The sequence below is a fragment of the Salvelinus fontinalis genome, chromosome 5, assembly GCF_029448725.1.
Source record: "Salvelinus fontinalis isolate EN_2023a chromosome 5, ASM2944872v1, whole genome shotgun sequence".
NCBI lineage: Eukaryota > Metazoa > Chordata > Actinopteri > Salmoniformes > Salmonidae > Salvelinus > Salvelinus fontinalis.
In genome coordinates this window covers 49745464-49770723 of record NC_074669.1, presented here as the reverse complement: position 1 = coordinate 49770723, position 25260 = coordinate 49745464, and the positions used below count along the sequence as shown (strand labels likewise).

General features: G+C 43.6%; 1 protein-coding gene across 3 annotated transcripts in view; it reads right to left on the bottom strand.

The window, feature by feature from the left end:
• Positions 1-25260, bottom strand: part of LOC129855781 (tripartite motif-containing protein 2) — a 69483-nt gene that overhangs the window by 40894 nt on the left and 3329 nt on the right. Inside the window, exon 1 of one of the 3 annotated variants that reach the window (XM_055923796.1) lies at positions 20071-20204. The exons of 1 other annotated variant lie outside the window; for it this stretch is intronic. The gene's annotated coding sequence lies outside the window, so the exon portion shown is untranslated. Of the gene's footprint in view, positions 1-7710; positions 7896-20070; positions 20205-25260 lie in introns of those variants that run through there. One more of the 3 variants, XM_055923795.1, reaches the window with a different exon arrangement.

Below are 25260 nucleotides of genomic sequence, written 5' to 3'. Positions count from 1 at the left end.
GAGAACACAAAGCATATGAGAAGTTTTCAATAATAACTTATTAGCAGCATGAAAGTAAATCTAATCAAGAGAATATGGCCAGTTAGTCTATCAGCAAACAACATTTGAGTCAATAGCAGAAGGGCTTATGGATATACGTTTTCATTGTCAGTGCAATCAAATGATGTCATTGGTCTGTGTGCATCTGCTAGGAGATAGAGCTGCTTGGAAATAAACTAGTTCTGTGTAACCACAACAGAGTAAGGAGAACCAGAGACTACAGAGAGATCACAGACTAGATACTAGTCCCTTACTGAGATTTTTTTTTAAACTGATCAGAGAGGTTGTGGAGGAGGAGGTGAGGACGCTGTAAAGGGGATGTAGGAGGATTGGCTTGGATATAACAGGAACAGGGATGGTAATTCCCAATCATTACGTTTGCGTACATGTGCATCCATGCTTGTGCACCCACACCACCCAGTCAGTCCATTTCACCATTCCAGCTGTGAGCTCTGTGTCTGTCTGTGTCTGTGTCTGTGTCTGTGTCTGTGTGTGTGTGTGTGTGTGTGTGTGTGTGTGTGTGTGTGTGTGTGTGTGTGTGTGTGTGTGTGTGTGTGTGTGTGTGTGTGTGTGTGTGTGTGTGTGTGCGTGCATCTTTAAAATGTGTCCACCCTCTCCTCTTTCAGACGCCAGATTGAGGATTACTTCACCCCATTCAGAGGGAGGTCTGCATGACTGTTGGCATCTGTAGACACCCCCATCCCACCACCCCCACCCCCCGGACACAACAACACTGGGCTGGAATGAACACTTGTTTAAAAAAGAGAAAACGGGTGTTTTTGCCTCTCAGAGCAAGGTTATGTGGTACAGTAGGCGTATGCCAACTCTCAACCTCTCAAATTTAACACACCCAGTTCAGTTACATTACTTCTACTGCAAATATAGACCAAAACCCTGTTCGAATAGTATATAAAGTCTTCATTTTTTCCTTCCTTCAAATAATATCAGATCTGACATGATTGGAAAAATGTGAAAGCCGCTTACTAGAAACTCCAGTTTCAATCTATCCAATCTTGTTTGACCAATTTTTTTTTTTTTACAGTCTATGTGTTTGACCCACAATACGTAAGGGGAGAGAAGAAGAAGTACTGCACCACAGCCCAAACTCTAAATTAAAATTCTCCTATTCATCAATAATACTGTATATACCACTCACCAGTCTCAATGGAAAGCAGTGTCGGTGTGCAGCCCTGTCTCGCCTCTCTAAGTTTTGGCCAATAATGTCAATACTCCGCTCCGCTCTGCTACCCTTTCCATCCCAACGCTCTTTCCAGAGCACTGACCTCAGCTGTTTCCCCCTACGCTCCCTATCTCTCTCCATCTCTCTCTGGGAACAACACAAACTGCCTTGTCACGCCATCACAACGGTGACGCCGGCCAAATTTTCGAAACGTAAACCAGAGCGTGAGAGGGACACAAACACTCAGTCACACACACGCGACTAAATGGGACACAACAGGTTAGAGCAGGGGGCCCAACTCTCCATAATGAAATCACTAGTAGCATTAGCAGCATGCTAACACGTCAGTTAACTGTCTGAGACTGTAGACAGACACAGGGCTTGTTTTCAGTGAGTGGAGGGATTCTTTTCAGAACTGGAGAGAGTGTGTGTTAGAAGAGGCCCAGTGTTCCAAAGGGGAATCCTAACAGGTTTTTATTTTTTGGGTTTATTAGCAGTGCCAAATTCCGAACACACACACAAACACACATGCAGGCACAAACAAACACGCATTGCACAGAACACGCACATAAACTTCACCTGGCTGGGATACATATTATCAATGACTAGACTGGCCACACAAACAAGGAACATAAATGCTGTGCACTTTGTTACCGAGCAACGACCGGAGCACCCCGCATGGTAAAAGGGCTTTGAAATCACCATAATAACAAAGGACATTGTGGACTTAATGACTGACATTAAAGTCCTCCCATCATATAGTGTGCATCCCAAATGCCACCCTATTCCCTACATAGTGCAATACTTTTAACCAGGGCCCATAGGGTCAAAAGTAGTGCAACCATAGGAAATAGGGTGCCATTTGTGACGCAGGTATAGTGTGGGGTGAAATAACAGCAATTTCTGTGAGTATACATTTGATTTAAGATGAGTCTTCGTTAACTGGGGAATACAAGTCTTGTTCAATGGAAGGCAACAAAGCTAAATTATAGCATTGGTTTAAAATTAAATGGACAATGAAAATGACAACAGTCCATGAAGACTACATCAATCCTGAATCATCGGCACTGCTGTAGATCAACAACTAGCACAAAGCACCTATCATTCAGATGAATTGGGCAGTATACAAAATTAGAAATGACCTATCATTAAAAGAAGACCACTTTTCAGAGCATACAAATCTAACCAACATAGCAGATATTTTTCATTTAATTATTCGAGACAATTTCCATTTAGGCAGTTTGTGAGGCAGACATCAAAGATACAATCTGATTGAGGCATCTACAACAGTTAACAAAAAATGTGTGGAGTGGTTGAAAAACGAGTTTTAATGACTCCAACCTAAGTGTATGTAAACTTCTGACTTCAACTGTACGTAATTAACCCATAAAGGGGCAATCTGCAGTTGCTACATCATTTTTTTATTTTTTATTACGATATGTACCCATTGATTCTTGAAGAATACAACTTAATATATACAGTGCCTTCGGAAAGTATGCAGACCCCTTGACTTTTTCCACATTTTGTTACGTTACAGCCTTACATGCTGACCAGACCGGACACATCGCGTGCGCGAGCGTTGCAAAATAAATTTAGAAATCCATGTTATTCAATTATTGCACCCACACTGCTCGTGCGCAGCTGTTTTGAACTGTTTTGCCAGTTGTCGTGGTAATACTATGAAAGTTTAGATGCCAATCACCATATAAGTTCAAAGATGAAAAAGCCTGGGAGCAGAGATGACTAGAAACGATTCGGTTGACCATTTTATGTGTGGATTCATTGTCGGAGTAGAGGACCTTGTGCATTTCAGGTAAAATAACAACTCAATGTTTATATCCCAGGACAAATTAGCTAGCAACAGCAAGCTAGCTAAATAGGACAGATTAGCTAGCAAGTGCAAGATAACTAGCTAAATTGCCATACATGTTTAATGCTTTTTGACCTGTCCCCAAATGAATGTCATTGGTTCAGAGTTTGTTTTGATATTTTAACCTGCGTGTCGTGATCGTGTTTGGTGTACGGGAACAAAATAAATTTATGCACGATAGCGCACGATGGAGCACGCGCACCGCCGGTTTGGGTTCCGTGTTATTTTAAAATTGATGAAAAAAAATAATATTCTGTAATCTACACACAATACTGAACAATAACAAAGCGAAAATAGGTTTTTAGAAATGTTTACAAAATTAAAAACTGAAATTCCTTATTTACATAAGTATTCAGACCATTTGCTATGAGATTCTAAATTGAGCTCAGGTGCATCCTATTTCCATTGATCATCCTTGAGATGTTTCTACAACTTGATTGGAGTCCACCTGTGGTAAATCAATTGATTGGACATGATTTGGAAAGGCACACACCTGTCTATATAAGGTCCCACAGTTGACAGTGCATGTCAGAGCAAAAACCAAGCATGAGGTCAAAGGAATTGTCCGTAGAGCGCCAAGACATTTTGTTGAGGCACAGATCTGGTGAAGGGTACCAAAACATTTCTGCAGCATTGAAGGTCCCCAAGAACACAGTGGCCTCCATCATTCTTAAATGGAAGAAATTTGAACCACCAAGACTCTGTGTAGAGCTGGTCGCCCAGCCCAACTGAGCAATCAGGGGGAGAAGGGCCTTGGTCAGGGAGGTGACCAGGAACCCGATGGTCACTCTGACAGAGCTCCAGAGTTCCTCTGTGGAGATGGGAGAACCTTCCAGACGGACAACCATCTCTGCAGCAATCCATCAATGAGGCCTTTATGGTAGAGTGACCAGACGGAAGCAACTACTCAGTAAAAGGCACATGACAGCCCGTTTGGACTTTGTAAAAAGGCACCTAAAGACTCTCAGACCATGAGAAACAAGATTTTCTGGTCTGATGAAACCAAGATTAAACTCTTTAGCCTCAATGCCAAGTGTCACGTCTGGAGGAAACCTGGCACCATCCCTAAGGTGAAGCATGGCAGTGGCAGCATCATGCTGTGAGGATGTTTTTCAGTGGCAGGGAGACTAGTCAGGATTGAGGCAAAGATGAACGGAGCAAAGTACAGAGAGATCTTTGATGAAAACCTGCTCCAGAACGCTCAGGTCCTCAGACTGGGGCGACGGTTCACTTTCCAACAATACAACGACCTTAAGCACACAGCCGAGACAACGCAGGAGTGGCTTCGGGACAAGTCTTTGAATGTCCTTGAATGGCCCACCCAGAGCCCGGACTTAAACCCAATCGAACATCTCTGGAGAGACTTGAAAATAGTGGGGCAGCGACGCTCCCCATCCAATCTGAACGAGCTTGAGAGGATCTGCAGGGAATGGGAGAAACTCCTCAAATAAAGGTGTGCCAAGCTTGTAGCGTCATACCCAAGAAGAATCAATGTTGTAATCACTGCCAAAAGGTGCTTCAACAAAGTACTGAGTAAAGGGTATGAATACGTAAGTAAATGTAATATATATATATATACAGTGGGGAGAACAAGTATTTGATACACTGTCGATAATGCAGGTTTTCCTACTTACAAAGCATGTAGAGGTCTGTAATTTTTATCATAGGTACACTTCAACTGTGCGAGACGGAATCTAAAACAAAATCCAGAAAATCACATTGTATGATTTTTAAGTAATTAATTTGCATTTTATTGCAAAAAGCCATATCTCAGACTGGCCAATAAAAATAAAAGATTAAGATGGGCAAAAGAACACAGACACTGGACAGAGGAACTTTGCCTAGAAGGTCAGCATCCTGGAGTCGGCAATCACTGTTGACGTTGAGATTGGTATTTTGTGGGTTCTATTTAATGAAGCTGGCAGTTCAGGACTTGTGAGGCGTCTATTTAAAAAGGGACAATCAACTGCTAATTGTCCCTTTAAAATCTATTATGTTGAAATTGTTGCTTAATTGTCAGGATAATCCTCATCTTGCATATCCTATACCGCAGTGTTTTCATCTCAATCTCTCTTTGTTGAGAGGGATTTGTCGGTTCAATGTGTGTTTGTTGGAAAGGGTGCGTTAAGTCCCCCACCCCCACTCTGTGCGTGGACACACACACACACACAAATCTAAAGCATCCACTGAGCCCACGCAGTAGGGATGGGATGATGAGAGATCATAGAGATATAGGGAGGGGAAGGGGGATGGTACAGATCTCTCTCATCCTCCCACCCACAAGTATATTAAAACCATCTCCCACCCACAGCTATAGATAGAGGCTTTGGTCATTGCGGTTTAAACCAAAAGGCATCCTGATGCTATTAGATGTTGTTACATAATGCCACGGCAGCCATGTTTGTGCCGGCTGGACAATATTGACCCCTAGCAGTTCAGGGAATGTTCCGAATGCACAATATACTGCATCTCTTCTCCCACTCCCTGGTAGTCAGAGGAATATAGCTATATACCGGTATGCGTGCTTTACTGAGAAGAATACTCAAACATTGCCTACTGTTCTTTGTACTCATTGTTGAACATTGTTTTTCCCCTTTGCTGGCTGTGTATCTGTGAAGGCCTGTCTTTTTCATAAGTGGTCTGTCCATGACAATAACACTCACTCTACACATCTAGCGACAGCACTGTCTGAGGATAGCAGATATGTCAATGAGAAGAGTCAGTGTGTGTGTGTGTGTGTGTGTGTGTGTGTGTGTGTGTGTGTGTGTGTGTGTGTGTGTGTGTGTGTTCCAGTCACCTTAAATTAGGGCCTACAACTGTGCTAGCGTCAGGGCAACAGAAAACATGGACTTTGCACATCTGTCAACCAGAGTCAGATACACTTCCCATTTCAGCCCTCACTGAGCAGTCAGCCATGCCACGAAATACACTGCATCTGTGAGACTGAGAAGCAGTACTGTTAAAGGATCACTTTACTGAAAAACTGTCTTTTGGTATTTTGTTCATTAGTCCACTGCTAATACTATCCCCCAAAACAGTGCACGCCAGCAGTCAAGTTTTCAAGATAGAGCACGTTCAGTACAGAGCAAAAACTGTGATGAGTTGAGCATGTGTTCATGTTTTTGATGCAAACTATCCCTTAGCACACTCAACCACAAATGTAACTATCCCTTAGCACACTCAACCACAAATGTAACTATCCCTTAGCACACTCAACCACAAATGTAACTATCCCTTAGCACACTCAACCACAAATGTAACTATCCCTTAGCACACTCAACCACAAATGTATTAGCTAAATGCAAATAAAAAGGCTAAACGTTTCAGAGCTAACACGAACACAGTGTAAACCACTTGACTCAATATCAACCAACAGAATATCAGATAGATATAAAGAAAACAGTTCATGGAACAATAAGGGAAATAGGCAAAGGAAATATAATTTCACAAGATGAAATACAAAGCAGACCTCAATAAAAAAGTTCATTATTTCAAAAATATATTCTAAGCAAGATAAACTCCCATGAAAATAGGACATGATCATTAAAATAGCATATTACATTCCAATTATAATATATGGATGGAATTTGATTGTATTGCATCATAACACACTTAAAATTTCAGGGCTTGACTCGCTACAGAGCCCCACACCCATTGTAGCCCATATAGCTGCCCATAACTGTCTGCATGATGAACAGTGGACCAGTGCAACCACCAGATATCAAGTTTCATCACTCCAGCAATTGATACACAGGCCTTGTCCCAAATGGTACCCTCTTCCCAATGTAGTGCACTAGTTTTGACCAGAGCCCCCCTATTTAGTGCACTACTTTTGACCAGGCCCATATGGCTCTGGGCAAAAGTAGTGCACTATATAGGGACAGTGGTGCCATTTGGGAGACAGACACACTCTCACAGTCCTCCCCCTATCAATGTATCATCAGTGTCTGGTTTCCTCGCATGGGCGTCAGTCTACAGCCTGCCCCCGCTGATAAAACTCAACACACACACACACACAATGGGAGAACAACTGCAAGTGTCAAACACCTGACAAACAAAACTACTGTAAACGAAAACACACGCACACACACACACACACACACACACACACACACACACACACACACACACACACACACACACACACACACACACACACACACACACACACACACACACACACACACACACACACACACACACACGCACACACACTATGTGTACATACAGTAAGATCTAAGTTCAACATTCAGCCACCACACCATTGCTCATAGTGTTGTGATATGATGTTACTATTCAAGAAAATGGTTCCAGTAATATTTCAAGAGATATAAGGTATTTGAGTGAAATGAGGATGTCAACTATGGATCTTTCCCTTGACATTGTATGTGTCTAGTCAACTAATTATCTCTGACTGTTTGTGCTAGAGGGGCAGACCTACAGAGACACACACTTAGTGACGTACACGGAGACTTCACACCACACACTCAACTATCCCCCCAAAGGAGACACCATGCAGATAATACAACTTCCTCCCTTCTTCATTTCTCTCTGTCAATGTCCCTCTTTTTTCCCTTCTCTCTCCATCCTCCCTTCTCCAAACCCAGAAAACACCACTTACTTGAACTCCATGGCTGTTCTGTTTCTATCTCCTCTCTCTTCCCTCTCGGTATGTAAGAACGTCCACACAGATCTCCCTGTCACATAATCCGTCTCATCTCTGACACGGTGTGTGTGTGTGTGTGTGTATGTTAGGGAGCGTATGTGTGTGAGAGGCTGGAGCTGTTACAATAATGCAAACAGACTGACAGAGAAGCCACCAGCTGAGCGCAGCAGGAGGGGGGAGGGGCATCACTGTCAGGGGAGAGGCATTGACCAATCGCAGAGCTCAGTGAGGCTTGGGGGTGGCCACATGTGTGTGTGTGTGTTTGGCTTGTAGCCCCACAGGGCCAGAGGCGTCACAGGCAGAAAACAACAGACTTCACTAGATAAGGAGGGAGAGAGTAAGGGATGTGTAACAAGAGGAGAGGAGAGGGGGGAAACAAACAGGACATGCCGGAAGCCACTCATGATTTGAATGTCATGTTTTAGAAGAGCATGTTTTGCATGGTTAGAAAGGGATGATAATATTTGTATTTACAATGGTGTTTGTGTTTTATACTGACTCACCAGGTGAAATATAGTAAACCTATTTATTTAAGTTATATTCAATCCAAGGTAGAAGTACTATGATACCGTACATAATAAATGCATTGTCGTAAGATGTGGAACCAAAATGGGAACCCATTTGACATAATTATAGTACAGTACTGAATGAATCAGGCACCTTTTCAAGTGCCTAAAAAAACATTGCAGTACATTGAATATGTCATTGAGGTAATTAACTGGTTTAATTAAACTTCAGGACTTCTACATAAAGTCCCCGATGAAGAGTGGGGGTAAAAACATCTGCACGCTCCATTAGCCCTCAAAACCAAACAAGCGGTCGTGGAGCTCTCCCCCATTACGGTTTCATGGTCTTCCACACACCTCTGATGATAGGTCTGAGTAAATGGTTGGCCAAAAAAAACAAGAATATTTCCTGGGTTTTGGCCAACCATTCATTAACCAGAGATTAGTATGTCGTTGTAATAGAAACAAGATGGTAGTAATGTATTTCACAAAAGGTATTTACACAAAGTGGTGTCCAATAACTAACTTCAGCCTTGCGGCAACAGCACGGTCTTTTAACGGAGAAACAGGAAAATATAAATCAACCTTTACTGCTCTTTGCATGCGCCTTCCATTTGTTTGTTATATGGCAGGCCAGCGGGAGAAGGGCTCAGCAGTGATGTTTTGAATTATACCAGAGAAAATGAATACAAGAACCAAAGTGAGCAAAACAGTACTAAATAGTAGGCTGGGGTATGGTTCAACAGGTTGTTAATTTAGGGGCAATGAAGTAGAAAAGTTAGTCCTTGTGGAATAGGCCTTTATCAGTAGATTATTAAATCGACAGGGAGTGTTTTGTGGCAGTTTTGTGTTCGGTTCCATTTAAGTCCCTAGCCTACCCCATATTCTTACCCATTCAGTGTTCACAGATGTGGACAGACTGGATAAGTGGAAGCAATACGGCAATGGCTTCCCCCCTTGCTCACTAAATAGGCTATGCTTAATTTGCACTATATGCCTACTGTTTTCACTGATCAAGTAATTTCAGAACTGTGAACACCCTTCCCTAAGGGAAGGGTCTAGTGGCCAAAATGGAACAGGGCACTAGGAGTCCAGTACCAGGCCCCTCCGGCATCTTCTTGGGTCGTGTTCATTAGGGCACAAAGTGGCGAAACATTTTGTAACAGAAAAGAAAAACAAGCAATTTTTATTGGAGTTCAGGAAGTCAAATCAATGGAGTTTCAGTCCCATTTCTTCAGATTGGTGTCTAATGAACATACACCAAGAACACTACCCAGCTGACATCCCAGCATCCTTTGGAAAAGTACTGAGTCACATTGGTATAGTTGTGTGTACAGTCTGAACACAGTTATCGATCAGGAAGCAAAGCCACTACACAGCTAAAAGCTTAAGTGTTGTTGGCCTCACTAGGCCTGGAGCAAAAAACTAGTGGATGATGAATGAATATGCAGACTAAAGTTGTGCCAATTAAGAATGATGTTTTCACTTCTTGCAAAGTCTTCACTAAAAGAACATACTCATGACATACATGCTAAAATACAGTCGAGAGCAAATTGAGCACCAATTTTTTTTATTAATTATTATTTGGCTGTCCCAAATGTTCACGTTCTGCTTGTTTGTCTAAGGCAGGGGTCAAACTCAAATCCCGGAAGGCGGAGTGTCTGCACGTTTTCGCTCACTCCCTTGTCATTGATCGATCATTTAAGGTAATTGAATAGTTAGGAATCGCCCTCCTTGTGGTCTAGGTCTTAACTGGACACAAATTGAAAGGAAATAACAAACACCAGCAGAAACACAGCACTCTGGGAAATGAGTTTGACACCCCGTATGTAAGGATAAACATTGTAGCTCATTTATTTGTTCATTAACCAACAGGTTGTCAAAGTAGCCTTGTGGTTTGTAGTCCACAGCTTCGTAAACAACAGCGATGATGCAATGACACAGATGAGCACGGCTGGGTTTCATTCCAGAAAGATGCTCCCTTCTGCCCCCCTTCACAGACCTGAAACGACAGGGTAGGTGTAGCTCCAACTTGTTTTTGTCATGTTGCTTTTACTCAGATGTGTGAAGGGGAGTGAACAAGGGCAGGGAGAAATCTCCGCAAACAAAGATAGGATGTTAACGCACGGGGGAGAGATATACTACTTCCTGAAAATGACTTTACCTACAAATCACCAGGATCAAGGGAGCACTGGTCATAATAACATGCCACTCACTGAAGCTCCCTGGGGTCTTGAAAACAACAGCAAGAGTCTGGTGAACAGTGCTGTGCGAGTGTATATGTCAGACAGCAGAAGGACCACTCTCTGCACAGAGGGCAGAAAAGGCTAACTCAGTCTATCCTGTTTGGGTCTGGTGCCACTGATGCCAACAAAGCCTTCCTCTTAAATAGCCTTCAATCTCCATATCTCTCACAGCACAGCCATTGGAACATTTTTTTACAAAAAAAATGTTGTAAAACATCACAGCACAATTGAAAAATATATGGCACTAGGAAACCAAACAAGGGCGGTCTATAGTGATAGGTGGGATGGGCTGAGAGTGGCTGAGGGTTGGGATTAAAGAGTCTGTTTGGTAACGTATTGTTGTTATATATATAAAAGCACCATGTATGTAAAATGTATATGTAAAATGTATGTATATGTAGCAAAGAAGCTGTAAAAAAAAAAACTAAGATATTTGTCCTCGGAAGAGGGGGGGGGGGGGGGGTGTAGGGATAAAATATATATATATTTTTTTTTTATAAAAAAAATAATACGTTCACCACAGTCAGTGGAGATTAGAACAAAATAAGGAGAGGAACCAACGAGAGGAATCCACATTAGACTATTGAGACAAACTCCTAGAATCACCTTTTGACATACAAAACAATAATCCCCATAATGTGGATGGTGTCACGCCCTGACCTTAGAGATCCTTTTGATTCTCTATTTGGTTAGGTCAGGGTGTGACTAGGGTGGGCAATCTATGTTTTCTATTTCTCTGTTTGCCTGCTATGGCTCCCAATCAGAGGCAGCTGTCTATCGTTGTCTCTGATTGGGGATCATATTTAGGCAGCCTTTTCCCACCTGTTGTTTGTGGGATCTTGATTTTGTATAGTTGCTGTGTAGCCTGCAGAACTTTACGGTCGTTTTGTATTTAGTTGTTTCGGTGTTCATTTTAATAAAAGTAAGATGTTCGCCTACCACGCTGCACCTTGGTCTCCTCATTCAAACGACGAGCGTAACAGATTGAACAATATCTGATCAGGATTCAGTGGTTAGGAGCCACTTCAATGAATGAAAGTTCACGTATGTTGGCCTCAGCGGAAGATGAGATAAGAGAAGGGAGTTGGTATAAATCTGCTTGGAGAGAGAAACAGAGGTTGCGTCCCAAATTTAGTGCACTACTTTTGGGCAGAGCCCATTTGGGATGCAGACAGAGAGCTGTAGCAGACTCTGTTAGCATTGAACCCGGAGAGGATGAGATGAGTGGGCAGAGAGCTTACATGCTATTTCATGCTTGGATTGGTTGCAAGATGAGAGTCCTGGAACTACAGTACGTACACACAGACCTAGACATGTACAGACAGACAGACAGAAAAACACACACACAGGCAAGCAAACACAATTATCCTAGATACAGCATTGCGGTCAGGCATAGCTCATCCATTTACACAACTACCTTCTTCACTAAGACAACTCATCAGTCCATTCACTTGTCCTAAATCTACTCTATTGCTTCTCTGACTGTAAACAATTATGAGCCACCTTTTCAGGGTACATTGACCCATTTTACCAGCCACCACATCACACTAGACACCACATCACACCAATACATTACGGGTGCCATGGAAACAAGCTGTTCTCTGTATGTGTGTGTGTGTGTGTGCGCGCATTTACAGTTGAAGTCAGAAGTTTACATACACTAAGTTGACTGTGCCTTTAAACAGCTTGGAAAATTCCAGAAAATTATGTCATGGCTTTAGAAGCTTCTGATAGGCTAATTGACATAATTTGAGTCAATTGGATGTGTACCTGTGGATGTATTTCAAAGCCTACCTTCAAACTCAGTGCCTCTTTGCTTCACTTCATGGGGAAATCAAACGAAATCAGCCAAGACCTCAGAAAAAGAATTGTAGACCTCCACAAGTCTGGTTCATCCTTGGGAGCAATTTCTAAACGCCTGAAGGTACAACATTCATCTGTACAAACAATAGTACGCAAGTATAAACACCATGGGACCACACAGCTGTCATACCGCTCAGGAAGGAGACGCATTCTGTCTCCTGGAGATTAACGTACTTTCGTGCGAAAAGTGAAAAAAAATCCCAGAACAACAGCAAAGGACCTTGTGGAGATGCTGGAAGAAACAGCTACAAAAGTATCTACACTGCTCAAAAAAATAAAGGGAACACTTAAACAACACAATGTAACTCCAAGTCAATCACACTTCTGTGAAATCTGTCCACTTAGGAAGCAACACTGATTGACAATAAATTTCACATGCTGTTGTGCAAATGGAATAGACAAAAGGTGGAAATTATAGGCAATTAGCAAGACACCCCCCAAAACAGGAGTGATTCTGCAGGTGGTGACCACAGACCACTTCTCAGTTCCTATGCTTCCTGGCTGATGTTTTGGTCACTTTTGAATGCTGGCGGAGCTCTCACTCTAGTGGTAGCATGAGACGGAGTCTACAACCCACACAAGTGGCTCAGGTAGTGCAGTTCATCCAAGATGGCACATCAATGCGAACTGTGGCAAAAAGGTTTGCTGTGTCTGTCAGCGTAGTGTCCAGAGCATGCAGGCGCTACCAGGAGACAGGCCAGTACATCAGGAGACGTGGAGGAGGCCGTAGGAGGGCAACAACCCAGCAGCAGGACTGCTACCTCCGCCTTTGTGCAAGGAGGTGCACTGCCAGCGCCCTGAAAAATGACCTCCAGCAGGCCACAAATGTGCATGGAGTGGCCATCACAAAGCCCTGGCCTCAATCCCATAGAACATTTGTGGGCAGAACTGAAAAAGTGTGTGCAGGCCTACAAACCTGACTCAGTTACACCAGCTCTATCAGGAGGAATGGGTCAAAATTCACCCAACTTATTGTGGGAAGCTTGTGGAAGGATACCCAAAACGTTTGACCCAAGTTAACTTCTTCTGGGTAGGGAGCAGTATTCGGAAGTTTGGATGAATGAGGTTTCCAAAGTAAATTGCCTGTTACTCAAGCCCAGAAGCTAGGATATGCATATCATTAGTAGTATTGGATAGAAAACACTCTAAAGTTTCTAAAACTGTTAAAATAATGTATGTGAGTATAACATAACTGAATTGGCAGGTGAAAACCTGAGGAGCAGGTTTTTTTTTTGGAGCTAACCACTGATTATAATGGCTCTCTATGGGAATAGACAAGAAATATCTCCCAGATTGCAGTTCCTAAGTCTGTCTTTAGAAACAGTCTTAGGAAGAGTTTCAGGCTTGTTTTTTGAAAAATTAGCAGGAATTTGTAGTTTTTGTAAGTGGCTCCCATTTTGGCTGTAGTGTTTTCACGCACGTGGATGAGAGCGCGCACTTCGTTATTTATCTCCGGTAATGAACATACTATTTTTCGTCTTAAATTGTATTGTTTATTTACATATTAGGCTACCTGAGGATTGATTATAAATGTTGTTTGACTTGTTTGGACATGGTTTATTGGTAACTTACGGGATGCATTTTGAATGAGGGAAACCAGTGGATTACTGAGTCAACTAAACTGACTTTTTGGGATATAAAGAAGGACTTTATCGAACAAAAGGACCATTTGTTATGTAGCTGGGACCCTTGTGACAAGATGAAGATCTTCAAGGAAAATATTAATTTTTTCGCTATTTCTGACTTTCGTGACGCCTCTGCTTGGTTGGAAAATGTATGTCATGCTTTTGTGTGCGGGGCGCTGTCCTCAGATAATCGCATGGTGTGCTTTCGCCGTAAAGGTTTTTTGAAATCTGACAAAGCGTCTGGATTAACAAGAAGTTAAGCTTTTAAATTATGTATGACACTTGTATTTTCATGAATGTTTATTACGATTTTTGTAATTTGAATTTCGCGCTCTGCAATTTCACCGGATGTTGGCCAGGTGGGACCGTAGCGTCCTATCTTCCCCAAAGATGTTAAGCAATTTAAAGGCAATGCTACCAAATACTAATTGAGTATATGTAAACTTCTAACGCACTGGGAATGTGATGAGAGAAATAAAAGCTGAAATAAATAACTCTACTATTATTCTGACATTTCAAATTCTTAAAATAAAAGTGGTGATCTAACTGACCTAAAACAGGGAATTTTTACGAGGATTAAATGTCAGGAATTGTGAAAAACTTAAATGTATTTGGCTAAGGTGTATGTAAACTTCCGACTTGAACTGTATGTATGTTTTTATTTTTTTAAATGTACCTTTATTTAACCAGGTAGGCCAGAGTGAGAACAAGTTCTCATTTACAACTGCGTCCTGGCCAAGATAAAGCAAAGCAGTGCAACAAAAAACAGAGTTACACATGGGATAAACAAAAGTACAGTCAATAATACAATAGAAAAATCTATATACTGTAACGCTGTTCTCCTCCTCTTCGTCCGAAGAGGAGGAGTAGGGATCAGTCCAACATGCAGCGGGTTTAGAAAACATAATGAATTTATTCAACGACGAAGACGAACACGAAACAACACTTGGAATAATTACAAAATAACAAAACGAACGAAGACAGACCTGAACTAGAGAACTTACAAATAACACGAAGAACGCACGAACAGGTATAGACTACAAACAAAAACGCTACAGTCCCGTGTGGTACGAACATACATACGGACACGGAAGACAACCACCCACAAACAAACAGTGTGAACACCCTACCTTTATATGGTTCCCAATCAGAGGAAACGTCAAACACCTGTCTCTGATTGAGAACCATATAAGGCTAATTACCAATGACCTAAACATAGAAACACAAAACATAGAATGCCCACCCCAACTCACGCCCTGACCAACTAAACACATACAAAAATAACAGACAACAGGTCAGGAACGTGACATATACAGTTTGTGCAAATGGAGTAAGGAGGTAAGGCAATAAAAGGCCATAGTAGCAAAGTAATTACAATTGAGCAAATTAACACTGGAGTGATAGATGTGCAAATTATGATGATGTGCAAGTAGAAATACTGGGGTGCAAAGGAGCAAAAAAGTAAAACAATATGGGGATGAGGTAGGTAGTTGGATGGGCTATTTACAGATGGGCTGTGTAGAGCTGCAGCGATCGGTGCGCTGCTCAGATAGCTGATGCTTAAAGTTAGTGAGGGAGATATAAGTCTCCAGCTTCAGCGATTTTTGCAAATCGTTCCAGTCATTGGTAGCAGAGAACTGGAAGGAAAGGCGGCCAAACGATGTGTTGGCTTTGGGGATGACCTGTGAGATATACCTGCTGGAGCACGTACTACGGGTGGGTGTTGTTAGGGTGACCAGTGAGCTGAGATAAGGCGGGGCTTTACCTAGCAAAGACTTATAGATGACCTGGAGCCAGTGGGTCTGGCGACGAACATGTAGCGAGGGCCAGCCGACGAGCGCATACAGGTCGCAGTGGTGGATGGTATATGGGGCTTTGGTGACAAAACGCATGGCACTGTGATAGACTGCATCCAGTTTGCTAAATAGAGTGTTGTTGTTTTTTTGTAAATGACATCGCCGAATTAGAGGATCGGTAGGATAGTCTGTATGCATGTATGTAAGTAATACAGTACATAGGGTAGTAGGCCACCTGTGAATTATATGCTGCTATGTCTCCAGCACCACCATATTAAAATGTACTTTAACCTCTCCAATGTGTGTGTGTGTCACTCATAATACACAGCATCACAAACAGCAAAAGAACACTCCAGTGTTACACCTCCAGCATCTCCATCATCCTCTGGGGTGAAGTTTCACCTAGCTACAGTACAGATCAAGGATCAGCTTCCCCTCCCCCAATCCGTACATTAACCATTACTGTGGGAAATGCAAAACTGACCCTAGATAACCATCAAATTTTTTTATGAAGGTGTGTGTGGGAGACTTTCAGTACAATGGTGGATTTCATGCATTGACTCATGAGCTCATGCTCCTTTTGTGAGCCATTGACATCTCCTACTGGTATGACTGGGAAATACACTCGTTGTGAGTGGGTATTTGCGTGTGTGAATGTGTGTGTCTGATTTGTGATCGTGTGTGTTGCAACCAATTCCCTCCATTTAGTCACCCTGCACATTGACAACCACTGGCTTCCAGTAGAACCAGCCTGGCTTCCAGTAGCAACCATTGCCATCAACCCACATCCTCACACAGGTCACCAAATGTCAAAGGACACCAGTGTTGTGAGCCTTTTGGGCCAACAGGCTGTGTCCAAACTGGATAAATCAATAAGTGGTCAACTGTCCAGTAGCCTAGCCACTACAAACAATCAATACTGCCATGATTGAGAGGCAAGGCTATATTGCATGATTTGAGCAACATGCAGTGTTTTCCATACATGCATTAGAGAGATGAACCTACACACTAAGTCTCTTATTGATGTCTTCTTTTAGATCTGATGAGTGAATAATGTGAATAAGCAATATGTCAGAAACTCCATTCAACTAACCAGAAGGCTATGCAGCACTATTACAACTTTCTTATACCCATCCGATCCTTAAAATCTACAAGGGCCCGTATAAAGGAGTGAACTGCATAATGACTGGTACCTTCCTCCTTCCTAAACATACGTAGCAGTGTTTCTCAATACATTTCTGGAGGGAACCGTCAGGTTGCACATTTTTTTTTTATCTTGCCGCAGTACTATTTCAATTCACATCTGATTCAACTCATCAACTAATCATTGATGAAGTTAATCAGGTGTGTTAATACTAGGAAATAACAAAAACCTGCACCCCCTGGGTATTACCTACCCTAATCCTAACCTTGTGTTAAATGTTAAACTGACCCAAGATCAGTGTCTAGGGGAAACTTCTCCCTACTCCTGAAATGAGAAACACTGGCATATACAATCCCCACAAAATACAATATATGTAGGCCATGAGAAGAGCAAAACAATCCCTCAGGTCCAGCTCTGGGGCTGCACTGCACTGGTGCAGTAGGGAACCCGCATCCTGCTAACATACTGCAGCACCCGTCCCACGCTACTTCCTGTTTCTGAGAAATAGTTACTGCATTCATGAGCCAGTGATGTGACAGGGAGGACTTTGCCAGTGTGGTGGGCAGCCATCCAAGAAAAGAGATGGAGAGAGAGGGGGGTTAGAGTGAGAAAGAGTGAGAAAGAGAGAGAGCAAGAGAGAGAAAGAGAGAGAGCGCGAGAGAGACGATACCCGCTAATTGTTAGAATCCAGAAAAGAGACATGAAATTCTACAACCAGCTGAAAGGAAGCGATTCCCAAACCTTCTATAACAAAGCACTCACCTACAGAGAGATGAACCTAGAGAAAAGTCCCCTCAGCAAGCTGGTCTGCTCTGTTCACAAACAAACAGACCCCACAGAGCCACAGGACAGCAACACAATTAAACCCAGACAAATCATGAGAAAACTCTAAGATAATTACTTGACACATTGGAAAGTACTAACCAAATAACAAAGCAAACAAGAATGCTATTTGGCCCTAAACAGAGAGTACGCAGTGGCAGAATACCTGACTACTGTGACTGGCCCAAAATTAAGGAAAGCTTTGACTATGTATAGACTCAGTGAGCATAGCCTTGCTATTGAGAGAAGCCGCCGTAGGCAGACCTGGCTCTCGAGAGAAGACAGCCTATGAGCCCACTGCCCACAAAATGAGGTGGAAACTGAGCTGCACATTCTAACCTCCTGCCAAATGTATGACCATATTAGAGACATATTTCCCTCAGATTACACAGAACTACAAAGAATTTGAAAACAAATCCAATTTTGATAAACTCCCATGTCTACAGTATTAGGTGAAATAGCACAGTGTGCCATCACAGCAGTAATATGTATGACCTGTTGCCACAAGAAAATGGCAACCAGTGGAGCAAAAACACCATTGTAAATACTACCTATATTTATCTGTCTATTTATTTTCCCTTTCGTACAGCAACTATTTCCGCATTGTTACAACACTGTACATAGCAAGTAATATAACATTTGAAATGTCTATTCTTTTGAAAATCTCAGAGTTTATTTCACTTTTGTTTGTTACCTATTCCACTTGCTTTGGCAATGTGAACGTGTTTCCCATGCCAATAAAGCCCTTTGAATTGAGAGAGAAGCAGAGAAAGAGAGATGAAAAGAGAGCGAGAGAGTTTATGTAATAGGACTGACACAATCTCTTTAGAGGAACTGGGGGTCTGAGGAAAACGAATGTAAATTGAATGACTGTATGAAGCCGTGACTGAAGCAATGTTGTTAATTCATGTGAAGACCACTGGAGCATACCAAACTACTGTGTGAATGGAAGAATGCCTGGATTTCTCACAAACTTCCTGAATGAGTCTAAATGAAAGAAAACAACAAATGAGATAGTAGTATGTGCAACCATAGACATAACATCTTATCCAGCAACCTGCAATGACAGTAGGGAAATAAGTAAGCCGAAGCAATCACATATTGTGACCATTGCAAGTAAAATGATGTGACAAAAACAAGGAGTACAAGAAATGAATAGCCTAAAATGCTAACATAGCATCAATGGTTTTAATCCAGCGCAGGCCTACATAATCTAGTCCTGTCCTGGAGCTGTACGGATCAAGCGTCTCAGAGTAGGAGTGTTGTTTTATGGTCAGTTTATCCTTTTAGATCACCATGAATAAGATCACGTGGACAGAGGGGACCTGATCCTAGGTCAGCAGTCCTCAGGCCAGTTTATACTCAGAAGAAAATAGAGGCTCCAGAGGTTACTCCTGATCACTGTTCTGGGATCAGCTTATACCTGGATCCTAAACTTTACCATTATAATACAACTGAACTTGGATCAGTGCATGGAGGTTGTGTCTGTCTCTATAAGGAAGGTAGGGCTATCTCCTGTAATGGTAGTTAGCGGGATTTGATGGATGTGAGTATCACTCACGAGGCATGAGTCTGCATCCAAGAGCCAAGCAAGACTAGGCAATTCAGCTCTTCTACATTCTCTTATGTCAATGCATACTCTACCGTAGGTACAGTACAGTATATTAAGAAAAGAAAGGACCTGGCTCACAGACCCTGGGAAAAAGTGAAATGTAAGGATTCATCTACTCACATACTCATGAGTACACGTCACGTACTCATGAGAAGGCATACTTTCAGAACAAAAACAAAGGTAACGCAATAACAAGATACCCAGTAGGCTATAGAAGAATATCTGATATCTTCATGTCAACACTACAGCAAGCAGACCAAGCACTCAACTCAAAACGAATGATTTATTTAGATTGTTTAAGGAATCCAGGAAATAAGAACAACAACCAAGCCATTCAAGTTAAGTAGTGTGAATAACATTGACCTTGCAAACATATGGCAACGATGCATGAGAATAGCCTACAACAAGTCAAACCATCAAAATAGATTAAATCAAACAAGACTGCATATGACACGCATTGCTTTCTTGCGCTGATAAAGCAAGTGATGAGAGTAACTGAAACAATGAAACAACTTTCAACATTTAAATTGGCTACTGAAACAATCTTCGAAAAAATAATGCATGTGTCCAATGAATGTGCTCCAGACTACATGCATCGTTTGATAAAACTAATTGCAATAATTTAGAATGACGCACCAAACAACGAACACATTGAACAGATCTCGGAGTATCCCTCCAAGAATAAACTGAGACATACTCACGTTTTGTTAGAGCATTTATGTATTGTCGGTCAGTATCCCCAGGGCAATATTTACGAGAGAGGAGCAAAAACTGTGCGCCCCCTGCCTTCTCTGTCAATTTCAGTGGAAATGAAGCGGTGGGTTGGTTCTATGCTGCAGTTTTAAAAGGCATATCTGATCTGCCAAAAAAGCGAGACAGGGAGGCAATCCCAGCGGAATACACACATGCATTAACCCAATCCGCTTTAAAACGCCATCAATATTACATTCACTGGATGTGCGCAGCAGACGTACAAAAATAAACTATATTTCATACATTATTCAAGTGCATGCTGCTTTTGTGATTTTTTTTTTGTGACAGGGTGGATAATTGACTGTTTTGATTGTTTGTTTTCTATTCTATTACAGTCTATGCCTTAACATACAAATATTTAGATGATACATATTGCATATTCTATATAGATTTGTTTAATTTTTTATAATTTTGTAATTGCTCCTTTCCACAGTAATTATTTCACATAGCCTAATCAAACTCAAGAATGTTTGCAAACTCTGCCTCTAAAATCACATAGCCCAACACATGTTGGGCAAATCTTTGGACACTTTTCTTCAACTGTGAAAAGTTGTGTTCCCTTCAATGTCCAACTTTATAACTATTATTATCATGCCCAACCTGAAACATACAGTAACCCTTTCTCTCATTTCTATTCTGCGTGCTGGGGAATCCCGTGCGCGCTCAGTTCACAGCGTGGCCTTGGTTACTAAGCGGATCACTCTGCAGCCCCTCCCTCCCAGGAGGGAGGCTGTTGCTATGACAACCTACATTATGCAGCAGTCCATGAAAGCCCCTTTCAGATACTTTAAAAAAGAAAAGAAAAGAAGGAAGAAGTTATTTTCATTCCTGTTTGATTACAGAATTCCTTGATAGTTTGATAGTGACAGAAAGAGAAGACGCAAGCTGGCTCAGAGTGGGGTGTGTCTGTGAAGGGGTAGGCCTGTCTCCCCTACCTACCCCTATGCAGAACTGATTATAACTTTACAATATATTGTGCACTGTGCTGGGAGAATACTAAAGTAATAAGCATGTGGTGCACAGAACACACTGGTGCGTAGCTGTAACGGGTGACGCTCTCCTCATCCTCGGAAGAGGTGAGGAGAGAAGGATCTTCAGACCAAAACGCAGGCTTTGGGAAATAAGCCATCTTTATTAAACAACGATAAAGATGGCAACACGAAACGAAACAAACACTTGCAAAACTACAAAATAACAAAACGACGTTGACGAGACCTGAACATAAACTTACATAACTAAACATAAACTTACGTACAGGTAACAGACGACATCGAAACGAAAACGAAACAAACAAACGCTACAGTCCAGTGTGGTACGAACAAACATACTGACACAGGAGACAATCACCCACCAACAAACAGTGAGAATGCCCTACCTAAATATGACTCTTAATTAGAGGCAAACGCAAACCACCTGCCTCTAATCAAGAGCCATACCAGGCAAACCAAAACCAACATAGAAACAGATAACATAGAATGCCCACCCAACCTCACGTCCTGACCAACTAACACACAAAAACTAACATAAATAGGTCAGGAACGTAACAGTACCCCCCCCACAAGGTGCGAACTCCGGACGCACCAGCACAAAGTCTAGGGGAGGGTCTGGGTGGGCATCTAACCACGGTGGTGGTTCAGGCTCGGGGCGCGGTTCCCACCCCACCATAATCCATCCTAACTTCCTCCCTCCAAGAATGTCCACCCTCTTTTGACCCCCACAAAATTCCCTTAACAACATATCTAATAGGGACAACACCGGGACAGAGAGATAAATCAAGAAAGAGGGATAGATAAGAATATAGAGATAGATGAAGATAGAGAGGGAGATTAGGATAGAGGGGCAACTCCGGACTGAAAGGCAGCTCCGGACAGAGAGACAGCTCTGGACTGATGGGCAGTTCTGGGTATCCAGCCTTTTCAGGCTGAAGGACAGCTCATGGCTGACTGACGAATCTCGATGCTCATGGCTGGCTGACGGCTCTCGACGCTCATGGCAGGCTGACGGCTCTCGACGCTCATGGCAGGCTGACGGCTCTCGACGCTCATGGCAGGCTGACGGCTCTCGACGCTCATGGCAGGCTGACGGCTCTCGACGCTCATGGCAGGCTGACGGCTCTCGACGCTCATGGCGCTCTGACGGCTCTGGCTGCTCATGGCGCTCTGACGGCTCTGGCTGCTCATGGCGCTCTGACGGCTCTGGCTGATCCTGTCTGGTTGGCGGCTCTGGCAGATCCTGTCTGGTTGGCGGCTCTGGCAGATCCTGTCTGGTTGGCGGCTCTGGCAGATCCTGTCTGGTTGGCGGCTCTGGCAGATCCTGTCTGGTTGGCGGCTCTGGCAGATCCTGTCTGGCTGACGGCTCTAGCGGCTCCTGTCTGGCTGATGGCTCTAGCGGCTCCTGTCTGGCTGACGGCTCTGTAGGCTCATGGCAGACGGGCGGCTTTGCAGGCTCATGGCAGACGGGCGGCTTTGCAGGCTCCTGGCAGACGGATGGCTCAGACGGCGCTGGGGAGACGGATGGCTCAGATGGCGCTGGGGAGACGGATGGCTCAGATGGCGCTGGGGAGACGGATGGCTCAGATGGCGCTGGGGAGACGGATGGCTCAGATGGCGCTGGGGAGACGGATGGCTCTGGCCGGATATGGCGCACTGTAGACCTGGTGCGTGGTGCCAGAACTGGAGGCACCGTGCTAATGACAAGCACCTTCCTACTAGTGCGGGGAGCAGGGACAGGGCACACTGTATTCTCAAAGCCTACTCTACCCCTGATGCGTGGTACCGGCACTGGTGACGCCGGGCTGAGGACAAGCACATCAGGATTAGTAGGGGGAGAATATACAGTGTGTACAGGGCTCTGGAGACGCACTGGTAGCTTAGTGCGTGGGGCCGGAACTGGAGGCACCGGGCTAGATACACGCACTACAGGGAGAGTGCGTGGAGGAGGAACAGGGCTCAGGATACGCACTGGTAGCCTAGTGCGTAGTGTAGACACTGTAGGTACTAGGCTGGGGCGGGGAGGTGGTGCCGGAAATACCGGACCGTGGAGGCGTACTGGCACTCTTGAGCATTGAGCTTGCCCAACCTTACCTGGTTGAATACTCCCGGTTGCCCGACCAGTGCGGGGAGGTGGAATAACCCGCACCGGGCTATGTAGGCGAACCGGGGAAACCATGCGTAAGGCAGGTGCCATGTATGCCGGCCCGAGGAGACGCACTGGAGACCAGACGCGTTGAGCCGGCCTCATGACACCTGGCTCAATACTCAATCTAGCCCTACCAGTGCGGGGAGGTGGAATAACCTGCACTGGGCTATGCACTCGTACAGGAGACACCGTGCGCTCTACTGCGTAACACGGCGCCTGCCCGTACTCCCGCTCTCCACGGTAAGCCTGGGAAGTGGGCGCAGGTCTCCTACCTGCCCTTGGCCCACTATCTCCTAGCCCCCCCCCAAGAAATTTTTGGGAATTACTCACAGGCTTTTTTGGCTTCCGTGCCAGACGCGTTCCCTCATAGCTCCGGTTCCTCTCCCCGGTAGCCTCTGCTCTCCTCCGTGCCTCCAGCTCAGCTTTGGGACAGCGATTTTCTCCTGCCTTAGCCCAGGGACCTTCTCCATTCATTATTTGCTCCCATGTCCAGAAATCCTTTCTCTCCTGTCCCTTACTCCGTTTAGTTTCCCTTTGCCGCTTGGTCTTAGCTTGGTGGGTGATTCTGTAACGGGTGACGCTCTCCTCATCCTCGGAAGAGGTGAGGAGAGAAGGATCTTCAGACCAAAACGCAGGCTTTGGGAAATAAGCCATCTTTATTAAACAACGATAAAGATGGCAACACGAAACGAAACAAACACTTGCAAAACTACAAAATAACAAAACGACGTTGACGAGACCTGAACATAAACTTACATAACTAAACATAAACTTACGTACAGGTAACAGACGACATCGAAACGAAAACGAAACAAACAAACGCTACAGTCCAGTGTGGTACGAACAAACATACTGACACAGGAGACAATCACCCACCAACAAACAGTGAGAATGCCCTACCTAAATATGACTCTTAATTAGAGGCAAACGCAAACCACCTGCCTCTAATCAAGAGCCATACCAGGCAAACCAAAACCAACATAGAAACAGATAACATAGAATGCCCACCCAACCTCACGTCCTGACCAACTAACACACAAAAACTAACATAAATAGGTCAGGAACGTGACAGTAGCAGGACACTGCCCCCAAGTCAGACTGTTCTCTCTGCTACCGCATGGCAAGCAGTACCGATGCACCAAGTCAGGACCCTGAACAGCTTCTACCCTAAGCCATAAGACTGCTAAATAGTTACTTAAATAGTTAACCAACCCAGACTATCTGCATCTGACCCTTTCTGCACTAACTCGTTTGACTCATCACATACGCTGCTGTTACTGTTTATTATCTACCTTGTTGTTGCCTAGTCACTTTATCCCTACCTACAGTGCATTCGGGAAGTATTTAGACCCCTTCCCTTCATCCAAATTTTGTTACGTTACAGCCGTATTCTTAAAAGTACTACATTTATTTTTTCCTCATCACTCTACACACAATACACCACAATGAAAAAGTAAAAATAGCTTTTTTTTAATGTTTTAAATATCTTATTTACATAAGTATTCAGACCCTCTGCTATGAGACTAGAAATTGAGCTCAGGTGCTTCATGTTTCCATTGATCATCATTGAGATGTTTCTACGACTTGATTGGAGTCCACCTGTGGTAAATCAATTGATTGGACATGATGTGGAAATACACACACATGTCTATATAAGGTCCCACAGTTGACAGTGCATGTCAGAGCAAAAACCAAGCCATGAGGTCGAAGGAATTGTCCATAGTGCTCCGAGACAGGATTGTGTCGAGGCACAGATCTGGGGAAGGGTACCAAAACATTTCTGCAGCATTGAAGGTCTCCAAGAACACAGTGGCCTCCATCATTCTTAAATGGAAGAAGTTTGGAACACCCAAGACTCATCGTAGAGCTGGCCGCCCGGCCAAACTGAGCAATCGGGGGAGAAGGGCCTTGATCAGGGAGGTGACCAATAACCCAATGGTCACTCTGACAGAGCTCCAGAGTTCCTCTGTGGAGATGGGAGAACCTTCCAGAAGGATAAC